The sequence below is a fragment of the Diceros bicornis genome, chromosome 7, assembly GCF_020826845.1.
Source record: "Diceros bicornis minor isolate mBicDic1 chromosome 7, mDicBic1.mat.cur, whole genome shotgun sequence".
Lineage (NCBI taxonomy): Eukaryota > Metazoa > Chordata > Mammalia > Perissodactyla > Rhinocerotidae > Diceros > Diceros bicornis.
The window spans coordinates 39,171,273-39,194,787 of NC_080746.1; the positions used below are offsets into that span (position 1 = coordinate 39,171,273).

The following is a 23,515-nucleotide window of genomic DNA, read 5'->3' on the forward strand; positions in this document are numbered from 1 at the left end:
CATACCAGGCTTTGAGCAAGAACTTACTGTGTTTAGTTCTGCATTCTTTGTAGACTCTGAGAATTTCAGGGTAGGATACAGTGGGATGTCAATTTCATAAAAATAAATAGATATATACTTCTATATATGCTTCAAAAATACAGTGGAAAATATTGAACTAAAACATTGGATGTAGCTACCATTGTATTGGAATTGTGAGTGCTGTTCTTTGTAATTTTCTGCATTTCCCATGATAAATCTGCATTCCTTTTATAATCTTAAAAAAGTATATAATAAATATTATTTTAAAGGAAAATCTCAGGGCCAAGAAGGACCTTGGAGACCAATTTTCCATTTCCTCTTGAAAACCATGATAGAAAGTGATATGTCATGAGTGCCCTTGGTTTTCATAAAAAGGTCACCTCACTGGCTGCCTCTGAGAAGGCCAGCCTGGGGACTCTCTACCTATAAACTGTATCTGGGGAGATTACAACTCATGGCCAAACTTTTGCCCAAGTTACAAAGACATTTTTATTATGCTCTGTGTGTAGCAGGTCCTCAAATGGACATGGCTGAATAATTGAACATGACTGATTGACAGAATCTGTGAATGCAGCTGGTGAGACATCCACCATGGCAGAAATCCTGTCAGCCTAATTAGGATGGGCACTGATTATCATTTGTTGTAATCAGAGCAGCTGGTTTGATTTCGTCTCAAGAATGCTATTCAAAGTTGCCCTGCAAGTTCCTGCACTGCCCATCTGACTGTAGGCATGGCAGACTGACTTGTTGCCTTCTGGCTGTCTGCCTAGAGAAGTGTGGTACTCTTGGGAGTTGCAAAAACAACCAAAAATCTCTAGGGAAATACCAGGAGGTACCAAAGATTGTACTGCACTTTGTGGTTACTGGCCCAAAAGTTTTAGAAGGGAATCCTAGAGCAGCATGTATAGTACAAGGCCATGATGTAAACATTGGACTCATCAATAAATCCACATTTTACCCTGACTCTGGCACTATCTGGGTGAGTTTGGGTAAAGCACTTACTCTCTCTGGCCTTAATTTCCTCAACTTTAAATGAAGGAATTAGGACTAGATGCTGTCAAAGGCCTGTTTAGTCTTCCAAGACATGCAGCCCTATAATATTCTACTTTTACATATGAAGGCAACCTATCCACCCACATCAGTGGGCTGAGAAAGCTGTACTAGTTATCCATCAGCAAGCTGAAGCATCAGCCTCAGCATGTGAGAGGTGAGGCTGCCATTGGAACAAGACATGTTCTTTGTGCAAAAGTAAAAATATGTCAGGAATAGAAATCCAGTTCTGGACTATGATCACACTGGTATCATTTAATCAAAGGAACTAAATATTCAACATCCTGTATCTTCACCAATTATTAAATAACATTAACAATAATATTATATCCTTAAAAAGCAACATTTATTTACATTATGTAGACTGGTCTTCAAAACGACTTCAGTAATCCTTGCAGTATCCTTGAGAAGGGAGTTAGAGATAATAGATTTGTTTGACAAAAATAGAGCTTTACTGATTAATTGGAGAGTTGGTTTCAAAGTAGACTCCTCATCCCTCTTGGACCAGCGGCCTAGGCACCCAGTGGCCCCCAGGAAACAGATTTGCAAGATGATATCTCTGGATGTGTGAGGTTAGGCTCTCACATCCATGCATTTTATTTTATTAATCTGAACTACATAGGTTCATATTGAATGTGTTATTAACTTCAACTCACAAACCCTGCTGGTTTCTCTGAGGCTTGAATTTCACACCTCAGCTTGGGAAAGCCAAGCACAAAATGTGAAATGAAATTACATCAAACACAAGTATTTCGAGGAAGACTTTGATCAATCACATCTGTTACTGAAATTCTAACACCATCACTTCAGTCACAGGAAGCCTCAGAGTTGCTCATGAAACTCTAGAGTCTAGAAAATATTTTACAGGATTCTGGCCATATAAAACAACTTATTCAGGGTTTTCTATAAAGTGTTGAACCTCTATCCAAGTCAAAATTCTATCAAAGACTAAGTCCGTGAAGAAGAAACTAAAGAGAGAAAAAAGTTAATGCAACCATGGGAATAGGAAGTGAGGAAATACTTTTCTCTAACACAGCACATGGCAACTCAAACATTAATACAGGGGGTGGAGTGAGCGGGAAAGCCTAGAGAAACTTATAGTTGTAGTTCTGACTTTGAGAAGCACTTTTTTGAAGAGATAGCTACACTCCCATGTTCATTGAAGCATTGTTCACCACAGCCAAGATATGGAAACAAACTGTCCTGTCAATGGATGAATGGACAAAGGTATGGTGTATACATATAATGAAATATTATTCAGCCATGAAAAAGAAGGAAATCCTGCCATTTGTGACAACATAGGTGGAGCTGGAGGACATTATGCTAAGTGAAATAAGCCAGACAGAGAAAGACAAATACTGCATGGTATCACTTATACATAGAATCTAAAAAGGAAAAAAAAGTAGAACTCATAGAAACAGAGGATAGAAAAGTGGTTGCCAGGGGCTGGGAGGGTGGGGGAAATGGGGAGAGGTTGGTAAAAGTGTACAAACTTTCGGCTATAAGATGAATAAGCTCTGAGGATCTAACGTATAACATGGTGACTATAGTTTTTTTTTGTTTAATTAATTAATTAATTAATTTATTTATTTATTTTTTGAGGAAGATCAGCCCTGAGCTAACATCCATGCTAATCCTCCTCTTTTTGCCGAGGAAGACGGGCTCTGAGCTAACATCTATTGCCAATCCTCCTCCTTTTTTTTCCCCCAAAGCCCCAGTAGATAGTTGTATGTCGTAGTTGCACATCTTTCTAGTTGCTGTATGTGGAACTCGGCCTCAGTATGGCCGGAGAAGCGATGCGTCAGTGCACAACCAGGATCCGAACCCCGGCCGCCAGTAGCGGAGCGCACGCACTTAACCGCTAAGCCACGGGGCCGGCCCCATGGTGACTATAGTTGATAACACTATGTTGTATAATTGAAATTTGTTAAAAGAGTAGAACTTAAATGTTCTCATCAAAAAAAAGATAAATATGTGAGGTGACGGATATGTTAATTAGATGGGAGGAATCATTTCACAATGTATACATATATCAAATCATCACAATGTACACTTTAAATATCTTACAATATTGTTTGTCAATTATATGTCAAGAAGACAAAAAAATAAATCAAGAAAAAAAAAGAAACTAATCACCTGCATAGTTGGACACTGGGATCTACAGAATACTGGAATACTATGAATACATAATTTATATTTAATAAATACTGGTTGATTGAATGGATGAATTAATGATAATGACCATGTGGGTAAGGACCCTAGTCAGATTTCTGATACCGGTAAGCTCCCAAAGGAGATCTGTCTACCCTAAAAGAGTGATAAGAGGCCAAACGGACCTTTGGACCAGAACTCTCCTTAAACTGACACATCCTCCTCTCTTTTCAGAGCTGCCTCTAGAGCAAGTCATCTACTCAGCTGCCTGAGCCAGAAACTGGCCATCCTTGATTGACTGATTACATCTCATATCCAATCAATCACCAACTTTTGTCCATTCTATCTTTCAAATGTCCCAAGAATGCATCTGCTTCTCTCTGTTTTCATTGCCTCAGCCTTAGTTCAGCCACTATCATCTCTCACTGAGATACTGCAAAGACTTCAGCGGAACCCTGGTCTTCCTTTCCCCCAACCCATTCTCCACACTTTATTGTAGTAATATTTTTAAAGCACAAATCTTATCGTATTACTCCTTGATTAAAATACTCCAATGATTCATTATCCTAGGAGAAAGTCCAGACCACATAACATGGTATATAAGACCCAGCTGTAGCAAAGTATTTGCGGTCCCTGAATAAGCTCCCCTCTTTGGTCTTTTGTATATTCAGCCATTGCTAGAGCTCTAGCAAGACTGTTCTTCCTGCCTCACCTTGCTAACTACAACTTACCTTTCACGTCTCATCTTAGATTTGGTTATGTGTTCCCCACAGACTTCCCTGGGCTTACCCTGTTACAGCATGTATCACACTGTACTCTAATGGACTGTAAATATGTCTGTAGAGTTTAGTTCATAGTTTATGTCCTTGAGAGCAGAGATCCTACTTATTTGTAACCTTAGCACTTGTACAGTAGCTGTCACAAGGTGAGTACTCAATATATATTTGTTGAATGAATGACTATATGAATGAATGGTGGTGTTGGGCACAACTTTGTCTCAGTTTAACATATCCCTTTGGAAAGTAGTCTCTTTGCAGCCTCACCCACCTCCTCTGCTTCTTTGGCAATTTCTCCACCTAAAAACCGCACCCTATCTGCCTCTGCTTCCTGGCCTTATACTGACTTTCTCATCCAGTCTAACTTGCTGAGATTCTTCCACTTAAACTCCCACTTCAGTTTACATACCTGCTCCTCTGCCCAGCACGCCACTAGAGCCCCTGCCCCTCAAACACCTGCCTCCCTCCCCAAGCTTGGGATGAAACTACACTTCTGATTATCCACCAGAGACACCCGCCCACCTAATGCAGCTGAGTCACGCCTAGACCTCTAAGCAACACCTCTAGGGTCATTTCTAGTGGTGGGGGCTTAATCTAGGAATACAAATTCAGAAAAACTCTGGTCATACTTTGACTCTGCCTTAACTGCCATGATATAGCTCCATCTGTAGAGAAGGAATTAATTAGCTAGAAGTGCCATGTTTGGGGAAACTGGATGGCATATTCCATCATTCAAGTGTTCAAGCAACCATGGGTCCTAAGGAACATGAACACCCTCACAGCAAGCAAGTAATTTGCTGATAACTTATACTAAAAATCAAGATACACATAAATGTGTATACATATACAAAATGAATTCATTCATTCATTTGATAAATATTTACTTGGTGTCTCCTATGTACTAGTCATTATGCTAAATGTTTGGGGTAGAAAAGGATAAATATTGCCCTTCCTTCAAGAAGTTTTCAACCTTGTGGGGAGACAAATGTCTGGACATATCATTACAGAACAATGTACTAAGTGCAAGCATAGAGGCATGCACAAGGTAAACCAAGGATCTGCAAATAATAGAATCTGGAAGCTGGAAGGGATCTTAGGGCCTTCAGTCCAACCCTTGCCTCACGCATGACTCCCCGGTACATGCCTACCCAGCCTATACTCAAACACTACAAGTGAGAAGGAGCTCATTTCCTCCCCAGGCAGCCCATTACATTTGTGAACACTTCTGTCAAGCAATTCATTTTCAAATTCTCAACATAATATTGACATTCACCAACAATCCTCGGTGCTGCTGAGCTGTTTTAGGACCTCCTGCCCCTTGTTATGTTCTTCAAAGGCAGCTTGAAAGTGAGATGCTCTTCTACAAATATCAAGATTTTGCCCCAGTTCTGATGCTCTCCAAGCCTTGAGGATCTAGATCGTCTTCTTCAGTGGAACGTTCCACCTTGGTTACGAGTAAAGGATGTAAATCTATCTTGTCACACCCAGAAAACAAACCAAACAACTAAACTGAAGCACAAGAGGGAAGAGGTCACATGATGGGATCTTTCTTCTCAACTAGGAATTTCTAGCTCAGATCTCGTTATCTAGGATCTAGGTGTCTTGGTCAGTTTGGGGTGCCATAACAAAGTACTATAGATGGGGTGGTTTATAAATAGCATTTATTTCTCACAGTTTTTGAGGCTGGAAGTCTGAGATTAGCATGGTCAGGTTCTGGCAAGGACTCTTTTTCTGCTGCAGATTGCTGACTTCTCATTGCATTCTCACACGGCAGAAGGAGAGCTGGAGTGCTCTCTGGGGGTCTCTTTCATAAGGGCACTGATCCCATTCATGAGGGCTCCACCTTCATGGCCTAATTACCTACCAAAGGCCCCACCTCCTAATACCCTTACACTGGAGTCAGGGCTTCAACATATGAATTCTGAAGGGACACAAACATTCAGTCCACTGCGCTAGGTCTAGTCTGGTATCAGCTATCAGAGAAATCCAATCATTGGTGACCTTGTGGACCACAGTAGAATAGAGGGCGATCTCCTCTGGGGCTGCCCCAACAGTTTGGTTCTGATGAGTTTCAATTTCTAAACTTGGAAGGTTCTTTTCCTTCCAGCTCCAAAAAACCCAACACATCAGAGTGTACATCTGGGCTCTTGATGTTCAAGTGATAAAATTCAGTGGCATTTACAATACAAGACTCTTACGCTTGGTTGAAAGAAAAGAGTTAAATGCTCTAAGTTTCCATCGTGAAAGAAAATACTTCTCTACATGAATAAAAGGATATGAAATGCTAGAGGCATAAAGTTTTCCTCTGCCTGAAAGGGCTGATGTTTAAAGAGTTGCCATGATTCTTCTAGGCTTCTTATTTGTTTCTAAGTATTCTTACCAACTTTGTAGAGTTGGAAAGTTTGAGTAAGTTAAAAACCATTATTTCAGATTGGCTAATCTAACCGGGCAGAATATTTGTGAAGCTGCTGTGGAATGTATTGATGTTAATATTTTAAGTACTCCAATTAATAATTTATGCTACTACTCTCTAAGGAGCTGTGGCAACAAGCATATTTTTAGGAAACCTAATGAAGTTACAAAATTATGAGGTTCTTTGCAGAGCTCTCAGTGACTCAGGCTTTTCATCTCTAAAGTCAGTCCATTGAGACCAAGCTCAGAAGTCCTTTCCACCGTGAAACGTTCCCAGGCAGAGTTATTTCCTTCTCCCTTTGTGCTTCTCAGAACTTTTTATATTCCATTAAGACAACAATTTTCCATTGGGTGGTAATACTCTCTTTACAAGATGATTGTCGTTTCCATTAGATGGCGGTCTCCTCAGGACAAAGTCATATCTTATCCGCCCTTCCATTTCCACTGTTGGCACAATGCCTGGCCAGACTTGGGGTCAGACAACACTTGTTGGATGAATGAGACTGACATACCTAGAGCTGAGAAACTCAGATGTGTCTGTACCTGCAAATTCTTCACATAATTCAGGGTTAAATCAGCAATAATAACAAAAGATTTGTCATCATATTCTGCCATCCAGGCAGTACAATGCCCAAGTATATACTGACAAGGAAAGAAAAAGGAAAATAAATACTTCAAGAAAACTGGTTCTCATCTGGTTTGCGATCATTTCTTAACTTAGTGACCCTGGACAAATCATTTCATCTCCCTGGAGCTCAGTTTTTCAAGTGTGTGAAATAGGGCTCATGAAGTCCATTATTTCATCTTTAACAGAGTCTTGTGAAAATCATATGTCAACTGGGGAATCACCAAAACAGTACACAAATGCATAACACTGTTATCATTCAGCAAATTTGCTTATAGATATCACTTGGTATGCAGCACTGAATTCCAACTTCGGGTTGCCCAACTTCGGAGGTGACGTGGCATATGGGAGGCACTATAAATGTAATGGACTGTAAGAGTAAGGACTTTGGGGACAGATCTAGATTTAAATCCCAGGTCCACCATTTCTTAGCAGTGATCTGTGAGCAAGGTACGTGTATAACGTCACTGAGCCTAATTTTTCCCCTCTGTAATAGGAGATGATAGCACACTCTTTGTGGGGTTTGTAAGGATTAACTGAGAAATATCTGTAACATACCTAGTATAGATTCTGGCCAATAATAAAACCCAATAAATGGCAATGGTAGTTGTTTTTATTAAAGTCATTATTGACTCTCGAAGTAGATATACTTCTGGAAGTGACTTAGTCCCACGTGCAAACTTCATTCCATGGGGAAATGAGCTGTGACGAGGCATTAGGAAGCAGAAATTTGTTGCCAAAGGAAGGCTACTGAATGGAACACACTTTCCCAGGACAGGACACATGTAAAAAGCGGGTAAGAGTACAAATGCGAAACGTTTGCTGTGTGCCAGTTCTAGAAAGGAGGGAAAAAAACCAGGCAGGCAAGAGTAACAGAGGCGAAGAGGCAGAGACTAGTTCTGCAAGGACTTGCTGAGGCAGAGCCGGAAACAATGCCACCTGAGCATGGGATGCTGGGAAACCACAGGAGAAGATTAAGTGGTTCTATTTGAAAAAAGGAATTGGGCTGCAGTCTACGAGGAAAAGACAAAGAACCAGAATAAGATAAACTGCCACAGCTCTGATTATGAACCCAGAATAGAATATCGAAGTGGGCCCCACAGCAAAGGGCTGTTGTTCATACACAGATCTTTACAGCCATACCTGTGCAGGGGGAAATATCAGGGTCACCATCTAATCCAGCTGTCCACCCATTAGAAAGATAATGTGAGCCACATCTATAATTTTAAATTTTCTCATAGCCACATTTTTAAAAAAGTAATACAAGTGAAATTAATTTTAGTAATATATTTTATTTAATCCACTATATCCAAAATAGTATTTCAACACGTAATCAATGTAAAAAATCATTAACGAGAAAGTTAGATTTCTTTTTTTCACTCCGAGGCTTCAGAATCCAGCAAGTATTTTTACTTATAGCACGTGTCAATTTGTACTAGCCACGTCTCAAGTGTTCAATACTCACATATGGCACAGATTTGATCCCAAGGGAAAATGAATTCCATTCTCCTGACCTCCTAGGCCAGGAGGCTGTTAAGACCTTTTGAAAGCCCAGATTCATAGAGCCAGAAATGACCTTTGGAGATGTTCAGAGTACAAGGGCCATCTATACATTCCTGACACGTTTTTCCTTAGCATCTTTGTTTGAAGTTAAGCAGCTTCACACCCCATTTAAAACCATCCTCCAACTCAGCATTCACTGAGGACTGACTTAGTGCTTGGCCTGGACAGGTTAATCGTGGTGCATGTTCTATCCACTCTCCCATTCTAAGAGAAACTGCCTTGCTCACATCTTTCCCCTTCTGTCCCAAGGCAGCTTTATGCACCCACTTTTTCTCCTCATGCCTTCTCTGGCTCAGGTGATCAGGGGTGGGCACACGACTCCATGAACCATTTCATCCATCTCTGTAGGCACTTGGTGTAGAAAAGCTCACCCAACCAGGGACAGACCATTGTGAAATAGCTAGGCCAATCAGATCTTCTGTCAGGAATATGGAGGCAGAATCAGTCAGTCCATAGGGAGAAGCATGGGAAGAAGACACAAACACAAGAAGCAGAGAGAGCCACAGTACTATTGAGTCCCGGTCAATCCTTAGCTTCTTCAGGTTCCTCTTTGGTCTATTTTCCAGACCAGGCTTCCAAAAGCCATGTCATTTTAACAAAGCAATTCTCCAGGTGAAAGAATTTTGAAAGCCTCCTCTGCCAGGGTCTCCAAGTAACCCTGGTTCCTGGGGCTTTGTTGGAACCTTCCAGTACCAACCACATTCTGGGCTCCTGAGGTGCAACTATTTTGCTGTTTCTGGTTTTCCATGAGATTCCTATATTTTTATGGTCTTGGTTAGTTTACAAGAATCCTCTTTGTGTTGAGGAAGCCTGAACGAGTCTATACCCTTCAACAAAAAGGCCTGCCACAGAGAGGGATGCTTTCACACACATGAAATGAATCTCTTTTCCACCACTCCCCTCTGGACTTGTTTGCACCCAGTCTCATGCCAACACTTAGCCTGACAGAGGAGTGATGAATTCCTTTGGGTTGCATTCCAAAGTAATTATATTTTGAAAAGACCTCATCACAGTGGCCTTCTGGGGACCTTTTTAAGCCTCACATCATCTGCAGCAGTGCTTCTCAACCACGACTGCACATTAGAACCACCAGGGGTACTTTTAAAAGATGCTGATGCCGAGGCCCTCTCCAAGACCTACGAAATTAGAATCTTCGGGGGCAGGTCCCTGGGTACCTGTTTTTCTTAAAAGCTCCCCATGTAATTCTTTTTTTGTTTTTTTTTTTTGGTGAGGAAGATCAGCCCTGAGCTAACATCCATGCCAATCCTCCTCCTTTTTTTCCCTTTTTCTCCCCAAAGCCCCAGTAGATAGTTGTATGTCATTGTTGCACACCCTTCTAGTTGCTGTATGTGGGACACTGCCTCAGCATGGCTGAACAAGCAGTGCGTCGGTGCGCGCCCGGGATCTGAACCCCGGCCGCCAGTAGTGGAGCGCGCTCACTTAACCGCTAAGCCACGGGGCCGGCTCCTCCCCATGTAATTCTTATGTGCAGCTGCAATTGAGAAACACTGATATACAAGATACAGCCTTGTACAGGCTTGCGTTTCTGGCAGAGAAAATCATGTACTGTTCTTAATTATAAAGGAATGCATATTTGTTTTGTAAAGAATACATAAAAAGTGGGGAATGATCCAAAGTGAAAAGTAAGTCTCACTCATCAACAGAATCCCCAACAGTCCCACTCCCTAGAGGTAACTATTATAGTTTCTTGTGTGCTCTTCCAAAAATTGTCTATGCCTATGCAAATATATGTACGTATACATATACATATATGTATATATGCATATATATTTATATATAAAAATAGATGTGTCTACATATATATTTGTATATTTATGTATATATTTATATACATGTATATGTGTGTGCATATATACACACACACACATACACATGCATACATAACACAAACACCCACACACATATTTTTTTTTCCTGTGACTGGCTTTTTCTCTTACTAATATATCTTGGTTATTAGCCTAGAAGCCTTTGATAAAGAAAAATAATGGCAGAGTTCAAGAGGGTACTTACTTTCCCAGATAATAAAACAAATTATAAAGCCAATGTAGTTAAAACAGTGTGATTTTGTTGCTAGAATAGATAAATTATTTGTTTGAAGAGAATAAAAAGTTCATAAACTAGGGGCCGGCCCAGTTGTGTAGTGGTTAAGTCTGTGCACCCTGCTTCAGCGGCCCAGGGTTTCCAGGTTCAGATCCCAGGTGCGGACCTACACACCACTTGGCTGGATCCCACATACAAAAAATCAAGGAAGATGGGCACAGATGTTAGCTCAGGGACAATCTTCCTCAGCAAAAAGAGGAAGATTGGCAACAGATGTTAGCTCAGGGCCAATGTTCCTCATCAAAAAAAAAAAGTTCAAAAAATAATCAATGAAATTGATTTGTTATATGAAAAACTTGGCATTTCAAGTCAGTAGGGAAAGGATAGACTATTCAATAAATAGTATTGGGATAATGGGCTATTTTTTAAGTGGATTCCTATTTTCCAGTATACATAAAAATAAATTCAAGATGAATAAAAAAATCTAAATAATGAAAGCAATTCCTAAGCATGTCAGAAGAAATAATTTTATCCTGGAGTGGGAAAAATTTTACTAACACATGAAATCTGAAAGTCCTAAAATAAAGACATGCTGGGTACATAAAATTTAAAACTTCTCTGAAAAGAAAGACACAACGAAGAAAAGTAAAATAAAAATGAGTAAATGGAAAACAATATTTACAACATATATAAAAAAGATTAATATCCATACTAAAAAAAGTTTCATATACTAATAAGGAAATGACAACCAACTGAAAGATAGACAAGGCTATGAACTGACAATTAACAGATAAACAAACATGAAATATAAACATATGAAAACATGCTCAATCTCAATAATCAGAGAATGCAGATTAAAACAATGCTGACTTTTTTTTCACTCATCACATTGTCAAAATGTTTTAAAAGATTGATGATCAATCAAAAGATGGTGACTTTGAAGAAATGGATATTCTCACACTTTGGTAGAAGAATAAATTGATACGGCTTTTAAAATGGCAATTTGGCATATTCTCTAATACAAAACTCATATGATGTCCTTTAACCCAGCAATTTCACTTCTAAGTATCTATCCTACCAAATACAATTGCAAAACAAGTGAGCACAAAGATATATATGATGCAGCATTCCTTGCAATGAAAAAAAAAAGGAAACACTTGAATGCCCTTCAATAAATAGCTAAATAAAATAAGTGTAGTTATATTGCAAATTCTATACAGCCATTAATACAGCCAATCAGCCAATAAGCTGATTCCATAAGAACTGATATGAAAAGTTGTGATGATAATATAGTGAATTGTAAAAAGCCAGGTTCAAAACAACTTATAAATATGATCCAATTTATGTAAAAGAAAGAAATACACACTCACGCACACACTTCTAGTCACATAGAGAAAGGGCTAGAAGGAATAGCAAACTTTTAATAGAGCTATTTCTAGGGGAAAAAAGAGAGATTTCAAGCTTGGGAGTATGATGAGGCTTTGAAGGAAATATTCATTTAACATTATATATTTTTTACATTTTTTATAATGCATATTTATTAATTTTGTAATTTTTTTAAATAATAAAGTTTTCTCACTTTTAATTTGTACTTCTTAAATTGGGAGCTTATCTTCCTTCCTTAAGGTTATTGGTCATTTGTATTTCTTTTCTTCTGAACAGCCTGTTCATGTACTTAGTCCATTTTTACTCAATTTCTTTTTATTTTATTGAATGTACTATTTAAATTTTAAGAAAAATATATTTTGCTATGTTACATAGATATTGCAAATGGCTTTTCAATTTGTCATTTGTATTTTGATTTCATTTATACTGTTTTCATCATAGATGTTTCATTAATATTTTGTGTAATTAAACGTATCAACCTTTTTCTGTTTTGTTTCTGGGTTTGGTGCTATGCTTTAAAAGATCTTTCCTACTTCAAGATTATTAAATAATTTACCCATTTAAAATTATTTTTATTGTTTAATATTAATATATGTTTTTATTGATCTGGAATTTATTTAGGACAGGGATCCAGCTTTATTTTTCTTTACAAATGGCAGTCAATTCTCCCAATACCACTAGGTTGAAATGCTACATTGGCATCTTTGTTGGGTCTATTTCTGGACTCTCTATGCTTTTCCATTGATCTCTCTATGTTGCACAGTATTTTGATTACTGTATACTGCTACATGCTTTAATATATGGCTAGACTTCCGTCCCCACATTTCTTTTCCCCCCAGAAATTGCCTGGCTATTCTCATTTTTTTATTTTAAAAGTTTATTATGGGACAAGATGTTATAGACTCACTTCTCCCTGCTACTTTCCTTTAAATATAACTAAATATCCTAGAAATAACAGACAATCATGCAATGATGCTAAAAGATGGAAAGAAGAAGGCTGACTGGCTAGGGACCACAGGACCTGAGATACCGTGGAGATTCCCCTAGGTTTTCTTTTCATCTCCCATATAACCCATACTGGGCACCAGAGAGGCCTACAACCTGAGACCACCAACAGGCATAGAATAAAAACCAATCAAGAAAAGCCTCTTCTCTCTGGCCAAAGGACAGGTAAGGGGTGAGCCCAGCAGAGACCTAGTGGAAAGATACATCCCTGATCCCCATGCAGAGCAGTAACAGGACCAAGAGACTGATGTGCCTGCAGCAGCAATGATAGCAGAGCAGCCTAACTCATTCCCCATCCCACACCTGCTGGCAAGATTTACCTTCCTCAGTGTCAACATCAGCAGGATCCTCACCCCATACCCAGAATAGCAGTGGTCCTCATCTACATCAGCATCAGTAGGGTCCCTGTCCCATACCTGAGACGGCAGATGGGCCAATCCATCCTTAGGAGCAGCATCAGCAGAGTCTGGGTGGGGATTCATCACCTGCTCCACACCCATCAAGCAGCCCAGGAGGCCCTTGTAGTAATAAAGCAGGAGCCCAAATAGCGTCAGAAGAACAAGGTAGCTTATATTAGTATTGCTAGAGCTCTAAAAACAAATTATTATTGGAACTACAGCTCACAAAAGTAGGCCAGGACCTACACTCTAGGTCTAAATAAGGTGATTTCCTACTAAAATAAAATAAAGTAGGATTGAGAGTTTCCTAATACAATATCCAAAATGTCCAAAGTACAAGTGGAAATCACCCATCATACCCAGAACCAGGAAAAATACAACTTGAATGAGAAAAGACAATTGACCAGTGTCAACATTGAGGTGAATCAGACGTTGGAATAATCTGACAAGGACTTTAAAGCAGCCATTATAAAAATGCTTCAATAAGCAATTACAAATTCTCTTGAAATAAATGAAAAACCTAAAAATGTTGGCAAAGAAATTGAAGTTATAAAAAAGAATCGAATGCAAAATAGTTTAAATATACAATAACAGAAATAAAAATCTCACCATATAGGAAGGAAATAATAAAGATAACAGAAATAAATGAAACTGAAAACAGGAACACAATAGAGAAAATCAGTGAAACAAATAGCTGGTTGTTACAGGAAAAAAAATCAATAAGATCAGTAAACCTCTAGCTATACAGATGAAGATTTAAAAAAAAAGGCAGACACAAAGTACCAACATCAGGAATGAAACAGAAGATATTGCTATGGATCCTGTAACCATTAATATAATAATAAGGAAATCTATGGATAACTTTACACTCTTGAATTCAACAACTTCAAAGAAATGGAATAATGCCTTGAAAACCATAAACAATGAAAAGTCAGTCAAGACGAAGTAGATAATCTGAATAGTTCTACAATCACTAAAGAAATTGAATTTATAAAATTTAAAAGCTCCTTAAAAAACTCTCTAGGTCCAAATGATTTCACTAGAGAATTTTACCAAGCATTTACAGAATAATTAACACCAATTTTACACAATCTCTTCCAAAAAATAAAAGAGAAGGAATCACTTGTGACTCATTTTATTACCCTGACACCAAAATCAAACAACATAGTACAAAAAAAGGAAAAACTACAAATCAATAAGTCTCATGAACTGAGATGCAAAAATTCTCAACAAAATATCAGTAAATTGAACCCAACAGTTCTTTATAAAAAAGAATAATATACCACGACCAAGTGGGATTTATTCCAGGTATGCAAACCTTGTTTAATATTTAAAAATCAGTGCTGGCCTGGTGGCATAGTGGTTAAGTTCACATGCTCTGCTTTGGTGGACCAGAGTTTGCATGTTTGGATCCTGGGCACAGACCTACACATTGCTCATCAAGCCATGCTGTGGCAGTGTCCCACATACAAAACGGGGAAGATTGGCGCAGATGTTAGCTCAGCGACAATCTTCCTCAAGCAAAAGGAGGAAGATTGGCAACAGATTTTAGCTCAGAGCCAATCTTCCTCACCAAAAAAAAAAAAAGTTGTTTAATATTTAAAAATCATTCAAATGTAATCCATTCTATCAACAGGCTAAAGATGAAAAATCATATGATCATATCAATTGATGCAGAAAAACTTTTAACAAAATCCTATACTCATTCATGATAAAAACTTGCAGCAAACTAAGAAAAGAGGGAAACTTCCTCAACTTGGTCAAGAGCATCTACAAAAAATCTACAGTTAACATCATACTTAGTAGTAGAAGAAAGATTGAATGCTTTTCCTCTAAGATTGGGAACAAGGCAAGGATGTCTGCTGTCACCGTTCCTACTCAATATAGTACTGAGAGTTCTAGCCAGTGCAATAAGGTAAGAAAAATAAATAAAAGTCATACAGATTGTAAAGGGAAAATTAAAACTATCTCTGTTTGCAGATGACATGATGGTCTATGTAGAAAATCCCAAAGAATCTACAAAAACACTAGAACAAATAGATGAGTTCAGCACAATTGCAGGATTCATATCAATACACAAAAATTAACTGCATTTTGGGGAGATATTGATCAAAGGGTACAAACTTTCAGTTATAAGATGAATAAATTCTGGAGAACTAATGTACAGCATGGTGACTATAGTTAGTAATCATGTATTGTATACTTGAAATTTGCTAAGAGAGTAAGATTTTGAGTAAGCTCTCTCAAATGTTCTCACCTAACACACACAAGCACGCACATACACACACAAATGGTAACTATGTGAGCTGATTGATAAGTCAATTAGCTTGATTATGATAATAAATTCACAATGTATATGTATATTAAAACAGTACATGGTACACCTTAAATATACAAAATTCTTATTTGTCAATCATACCTCAATAAAGCTGGGGAAAAAAGAAAAGAAAAAATTAATTGCATTTCTATATACTAAACGTATACATGAAAAATGAAATTTAACAATGCAATACTATTTTCAATTGTTCCAAAGAAAATGAAATACTTATTTATAAATCTAACAAAATATGTACAGAATCTGCACGCTGAAAATTATAATGCTATTGAAAGAAACCAAAGAGGATCTAAATAATGGCAGAAATTTTCCATGTTCGAGGATTGGAAGACTCAACATAGTAAAGATGTCAGTTCTCTCCAAATTAAACTACATGTTTAACAGGATTCCTGTTAAAATCCCAGGAAGGCTTCTGTAGACATAGACAAACATTTTACATTTATAATGAAAGTGAAAGGGCTGAGGATAGCCAAAGTAATTTTGAAAAAGAACTCTAATGTGGGAGGAATCACTCTGTCTGATGTATGGTCTACTATGTAGCTTATGATACAGTAATCTAGGTGGTTTGGTATTGTCAGAGGGACAGGCACATCAATGGAATAGAATGGAAAACCCAGAGATAGAATCATACAAATAAACCCAATTGATTTTTGACAAAAGTTCAAAACCAATTTAATAAAGGGGGGAGAGCCTTTTAAACAAATGGTGCTAGAACAACTGGGCATACATAGGCAAAAAAATTAACTGCAACCTAAACCTGACACCTTATACAAAAATTATCTCAAAATGGATTACAGACTTAAACGTAAAACTATAAGCTTTTAGAAAAAAATAAGAGAAAATCTTTGAGAACTATGACTAGGCAAAAAGTTCTTATATTTTGCACTAAAAGAACAATCCATGAAAGGAAAAATTGATAACCTAGACTTCATTGAAATTAAAAACTTTGCTCTGTGAAAGATCCTATTTAGGGGATGAAATAAAAATTTACAGAGTGGGAGAAAATATTTGTAAATTACACACCCAAAAAATGACGTGCATCTAAAACATATAAAGAACTCACAAAACTCAACAGTAAAAAAAACGAACAATTCAATTAGAAAATGGGCAAAAGACATTAATAGACATTTCACTGATATACAAGAAGATATACAGATAGCAAATAAGCACATGGAAATATGTTCAACATCATTAGTCATTAGAGAAATGCAAATTAAAATCACAATGAGATACTACTACCAACCTATCAGAATGGCTAAAATAAGAAATAGCGATAACACCAAATGCTGACAAGGATGCAGAGAAACTCCATCACTCATACATTGCTGGTGGTAATGAAAAAGATTGTGGCCACTCTGGAAAATAGTTTGGCACTTCATTTTAAAACTACAAATGGACTTACCATAAGACCCCTATATTACACTCTTGGGCATTTATCCCAGAGAAATGACAGTTTATGTTCGTGTGGAAACTTGCACACAAATGCTCATAGCAGTCTTATTTGGAATAGCCTCAAACTAGAAACTATCCAAATGTCCTCCAATGGGTAAATGGGTGAATGATTAAATAAGCTGTGGTACATCCAAACTGTGGAATACTACTCAGCAGTAAAAAAGAACCAACTATGGGGGCTGGCCTCGTGGTGTAGCGGTTAACTGTGCACGCTGCACTGCTGGCAGCCCGGGTTCAGATCCCAGGTGCGCGCCAATCCACTGCTTGTCAAGCCATGCTGTGGCGGCGTCCCATATAAAGTGGGGGAAGATGGGCATGGATGTTAGCCCAGGGCCAGTCTTCCTGAGCAAAAAAAGAGGAGGATTGGCATAGATGTTAGCTCAGGGCTGATCTTCCTCACAAAAAAAAAAAAAAGAAAGAAAGAACCAACTATTGATACCTGCAACAACTTGGATGAATCTCAAGAAAATTATGCTGAGTGGAAAAAGTCAATGTCATGCATGTAAATACTGCATGATTCCATTTATATAACATTCTTGAAATAAAATTGTATAGATTGACAACAGATTAATGGTTTCAAAGGGTTAGGGTTAGGGGGTGGATACGAAGGGGTAGTACAAGAGATCCTTGTGGTAATGATATAATTTTGTATCTTGATTGTGATGGCAGTTACAAGAAGTTAACATGATAAAAATTGCATATAATTATATACATATCCACACACAAATGAGCACATGCATAACTGATGAAATCCGAATAAGGTCTGTGGATTGTACCAATGTCAGTTACCTAGTTTGATCTTGTACTATAGTTATGCAAAATGTTAACATTGGGGGAGGCTGAGTGAAGCAGGCACACACTCATGAATCTAGAAATCTTTCATAATAAAATATTTTGAAAATACACAAATCAGCTATTCTTTAACAGTCAGAATATTTGCATTTTTAAAAAATCCATACAACTAGATCAACCATAAATTTAACGAGACAAGTCTGCCTAAAGTCAGTTCATAGATTAAAGTTTTAGGAACTCTTGTTCACAAAGTATAAATAAAGCAGGAGAGCTTAGCACTCACAGTTTACCCTCAAGAATCATGTTCTCCTTCACCCTGACTGTTCTACCAAAGTGAGGGCATCTGCAGACTTGACATGTCTGGAGCACTCTGGGCTCAGGATTCCTGCAAAAGTCACCCAACTTCAATTTCTCCTTAAATAGAATTTAAAAAATAACGATAATTAAAATATATTGAGCATTCAACAACTCAACTACCAGCTACACAGTAGAAGGTAAGAAGAGGACTCACAAGAAATGAGAAAATATGGTCTTAGTTCATATAGCTTAAGATGTGGGAGAAATAATGCACAGTTATGCTTTTTAAGCCTGTGGGAATATATTTGGAGGACAATAAGAGAAAAAATTTGGCGGTAGAATAAATACTCAGAATATAGATATTCAGTCTGATTTAAGTATTTGTTAAACACTTATCTGGGGCATCTGCAGTGTGACTGACCGACTGAAGCTCTGGGCTTGCCAGGGAGCCCATGGCCTTGGAACTTGTGACAACAGCAGCACCGGTGTGACTCCAACACTATCTCTACTACTACCACTAACTGGTAGTTATTCAGCACGATGTGTTAGGCACTGTGGTGAGCACTCTACAAATATCATCTCATCTAATCTTCACAAGAACCTTGTGAGATGGCATTATTATCCAGGTTTTAAAGATGAAGAAACTGAGAAGAGAGATGTCTAGATACTTTTCAAGGTCAGCCAACTAGAAAATGTCAGAATCCAGATTGGAATGCAGGTCATCTGATTTCAAAATTCAGGCTTTAATCACTAATCCATGTGTCTTTCCCAAAGCCTGCCTTAAATCCTCCTCTTTGCTGCCCATTTCTAGGAGTCTCAGTTGCTTTCCGCCAGACCTCGGGGCTCTGGGCATTTCCTTGATTTCATATTTTTTCTGCTCTGCCTGCTTTCCCCAGCAAACTCCATGCGGAGGATGGAGCAGGGCCAAAAGAACAGGCAAGGGAGATCTTTCAGCAGAGCTTTATGTGAACAGAGTTAGGTGGACACATGATGGGGGCAGATAATGAGAGAAGTGTGTGCACACGTGTGTTTGTGTGTGTGTGTAAGAGAAATTTTTTTCACTGATTTAGTTTTAAGGGTAAAATGGGTTAGTAAAGTAATTGAGTCTCTTTCTCAGGCCTTTTTAACTAAAACAGTTTCTTCCTTAGAGGTCTGAGAATATGCAAGGACAAAGAATTCTCTGGGAAGATTCCTCTACTCCTCCACACTCCCTTGGGGGCTTACTCTAGGCTGGCTTCTGCATAAACAAGACTACCACCTTGTTCCAGTTATCTTTTGCTGTGTAACAAACCAATTCTAAACTTAGATAATATAAATTGTTCTTATCTCTCAGGGATCTGCAGGTTGACTGGGCTGAACAGAGAAGTTCTCACTCGGGGTCTCGCATACAGTTGCAGTCAGAGAGTGGCTGGGTCTGGAGTCATCTGAAGGCTTTTTTCCCGGATCCTAAACTTGAATGGCTGGAAAATCTGGGGCTAGTTGGGCTTCTCTCCATAGAGCCTCTCCACCTAGTTGGCTTGGGCTTTCTCACAGCACAGTGGTGTCAGAGTAATGGGCAGTCATGCACTGGGGCTGGCTTGTACCACCTCGTAAGAGCAGATTCAGTGTATTTCTTTCCAACCCTGCATTCAGTGCTGTCACTTTGGTAGTTTGAAATCAGCCATGGTGGGAGAGAGTATTTGTACCATGAAAACTGGGACACTACAAATCAAGGATTCCTCCCTGCCCCTCACCCCCCCCGGAGAGCCAGGTTACCAGTGCGTGACTTTATGCGGCTTCCCCCAGAGTGAGTGGGCCAAGAAACCCAGGAGGAAGCTGCAAAGCTTCTTAGAACTTAGCAGGCATGTCCCCAAATGTCACTTTCTTCTCATTCTATTGGTCAAACAAGTCCCTAAGGCTAGCTCAGATTCCAGAGGAGGAGAATTATCATCCATGTCGCATGGAAAAGTAGCAAAGAAATTGTGTAAAATAGGACCTGGCACAGAGTAGGTGCTCAATAAATGCTTGATGAATGAATGAGTAAAGTCATTTAAACACTAATATGTACGACCTTAAATCGTCCTTAAATTATAAAGTCTTCTGGGAAATTTTACTTTAACATCAGAGAAGCCAATGATTTTTAAGTCACCAAATAACCTAAATCTAAAATTGCTTGATATGGATCTATTTACACTCTGTCTGCAGGTATTCACAGACCTGTTTACTCAAGCCCTTTTGAGTAAAGGGCTTGTGTACTTAACTGGTACTGTACACATGACAATTGCAGAATGCGTGTCTTATGGATGTTTTTATACTATTTGAGTTTGCTTTACCTCGCTGAGTAAACTGCACATTCCTTAAGAGAGTTCTTATGTATTTCTTTGCCACTCCTCTTCCTACCCCTCCAAAAACAGATCATTATACATGCATGTACGCACAAATACTTACAAGATATATGATAGAGATTATAAGCCTTAAAAGAAAAGGAAAGAAGGAAAGGAACAGAAAATTTTTAGTAGCTATGTTTCAGAGCCTTCCATCAATGTTCTCATTTAATTCTTATATTCACCCAGTGAAGTAGGCATTATTATTTCCATTTCATAGAAATGAAAACTAATCTCAAGAAGGGTTACCAATTTGGTCAAGGCCACACTAGTAAGTGGAGGAGCTGGGATTCAAATGTAGACCTGCATGGTTGCAAGGCCTGAGCTTTATGCATTCTTCAGGCCATCTTCCTACTGCAATGGACACCCCCATCTTCTCCCATTCTCTCTGCCTCCCTCCTTGAACTATCTACAAGACTCACAAAAATGCTAATGCTTCTAAACTCCACGTAGGGTAATAAATGTTTCAAGTTCTACTTTTGTAAAAAATGTCCTTTAATGATTGGGAAGACAAGGAGCTTCAAGTGTCTTATATTGGGAAGGGAGTGAGCCTGGCAGCAGGAAGGCCAGCTAGGAGGTGATTGCAATAACTTAGGCAGAGTGTTGGTGAGTTGGACCAAGGTAGTGGTGGTGGGATGGAGAGATGTGAAAAATTTTGAGGGATGCTAAGAAGACAGAATCACCAGACTAGTGATTGATGGGTTGTGCAGGTGCTGAACAATCAATATAGAATCATCACTCTGGTTGCTCCGCAGATAAAGCCTTGGATGGGAAGTTTCTGTATTCCTGGAAGAAGATAAGGGCCTAAACTAGGAAAATAGCCAGGGAAGTGGGAGAATGGATGGATTTGAGAGATAATATGGAGGCAGAATCTGCTGGATGTATTGATAAACTAGATGTGGGAATGTGAGGATGAAGGAGGGATCATGGGTGAAGTCCAGAACTCTGTCATGGACATCCAGGTGCTTTTCACGGAGATAGGGGACACATGAAGAGGAGTGGATTTCAGGTAATGGTGAATTCTGGACGTGCCAAATTTGAGATGAGCATGAGCTAGCAGGCACTGCTAGCCAGTATGCAATTGCATTTAAAACAAAACTAGCATCTCTTATCTAAATGAGATTCTTTGCTCCCTTCAGAGGTTGTAGATGAACGCACTGAGTACTATGTGTGGCAGGGTTCTGTATCCAGTAATAAAGGGGCTCTGCAATTCTCAATATTTTCACTTCACAGTGGTTCAACTCTCTCTCCAAAAGCCATTTATCACCCTGTAGGCGCCTCCATCATAACCAAGATGTCTTTATTGAGCCTTCCAAAGTTAATAAGAGCTGTATGATTCAATCAGTGACAGTGACTCATAGAACTCACAGCAAGTGCTGCAGGGAGATTTCAGTGGTCCCTAGGACCACAGGTCTGCCTGCGCACATACGCACGCACACACACACACAGAGCAAAACTCATGCCCATTTTCTTTAGAACTCGTATGGACAGGCACTAAGATGTGTTTGCACACTTCTGCCCCAGACAACAGCACGGCCATTGTTTACACAGGTCCCTGCATGTCAGAACAGGGAGCCTGGGCCCCTTTGTCTCCCACTACACTCTGAGGAAGAAGGGAAGCATTCAAGCCAGCAAATGAAGGCTCTTCAGAGAGCTGCTGCTTTTCTGCACATCAACCTTTGTCATGAGACCCTATCAGGATTCTACCCAAAACGCAAAGCCAGTTGTTAGGAAGGCGCAGCGGGTAGGACAGCCCCAGCCCAAAGGAGACCATCTGCAGTTGCTCCACCAACATGCTCATTAAATGACTATTAGAACAGGCACCGAAACCAAGCCCAAGCCCAGATTAGATTTCCATGCCCACTGTGAGAACCCGCCACTGCAGCTCTGAGCTGAGAGGGGTTCTGCTCACCCAGCCCAGGGCCTGCCAGCCCACCAGGTGGAGACCAGCTGCCTGGGAACCAGCCATCCTCTTCACCCAATTGAGTGTCTTTTGACCTGACTCCAACTTTACCCAGAGATGCCCTCCAAAGTCCCCCTCAAATCAATCTTTCCTGGATGGAAACCCGCTAAATAAGAGCTTCCTTACCTGAGAGAAGGTCCTGGTGACTGGCAGTGGAAAAAACAACAAGTTCCGATAGAAGTGACAGCGACTCACAGGGCAAATCTGTTGGTTTTAAAAGAAGAAAGGTGACTTCATCCCTGGTGCCGTGGAGTTTAAAAGAGCAACGAGTGCTCCCTGGCTGAGCCAACTCTGCCTCATCAGTGATGACTCCATCCAAATTATGCAGCCACTGCCCAGACATGCTCAGCCTTTAGAAGGTGGATCACTGGAATCTGACGAGCCCTGTTATTTTCAAAGAGCTTCAGAAAGTCCTGAAGCACCGATCACCTTAACTGGCACCAGGGCTGGAGAAACTATGCACTTATTTTTCTGAGTCGTATCATTATGTCTCAAGAATCCAATTGTCTGAAAAACAGCACTCAAGGGAAGGAAAATAGGTATTTAAACTTCTGAGAGGTATAAATTCTTGGGGAGGGTGAGAGAGAGAGAATCAGCAAAGATATTTCAGTCAAGAGGAGGGCAGGAAGAAGCTAGAAATGATCACCTTGCTAAGAAGGTTCTCAGAGCTGGTGGATTTGTAAGTGTACAAAGGTGACAAACAGGTGATGGTCTGGACTTTGCAGAGGGAAAAAGATTCAATTAAACAAAAAGGATGAGTCACTGTACGGAAAGAAAGTGTGACAGCCTTTCTAGTGAAGGCAACCGATTTTTATTCTCTTTTTATTGAATATGGCACCACTCGACCAATTTGGGATCATGTGTA

General features: G+C 39.2%; 1 protein-coding gene across 1 annotated transcript in view; it reads right to left on the bottom strand.

Moving 5' to 3' along the window:
- The window catches only part of AMOTL1 (angiomotin like 1), a 156,729-nt gene extending 133,891 nt beyond the window's left edge, over window positions 1-22,838 (bottom strand). Inside the window, exon 1 of the mRNA XM_058545387.1 lies at window positions 22,777-22,838. The gene's annotated coding sequence lies outside the window, so the exon portion shown is untranslated. The remainder of the gene's footprint in view (window positions 1-22,776) is intronic.
- Between the last annotated feature and the right edge of the window lie 677 nt (window positions 22,839-23,515).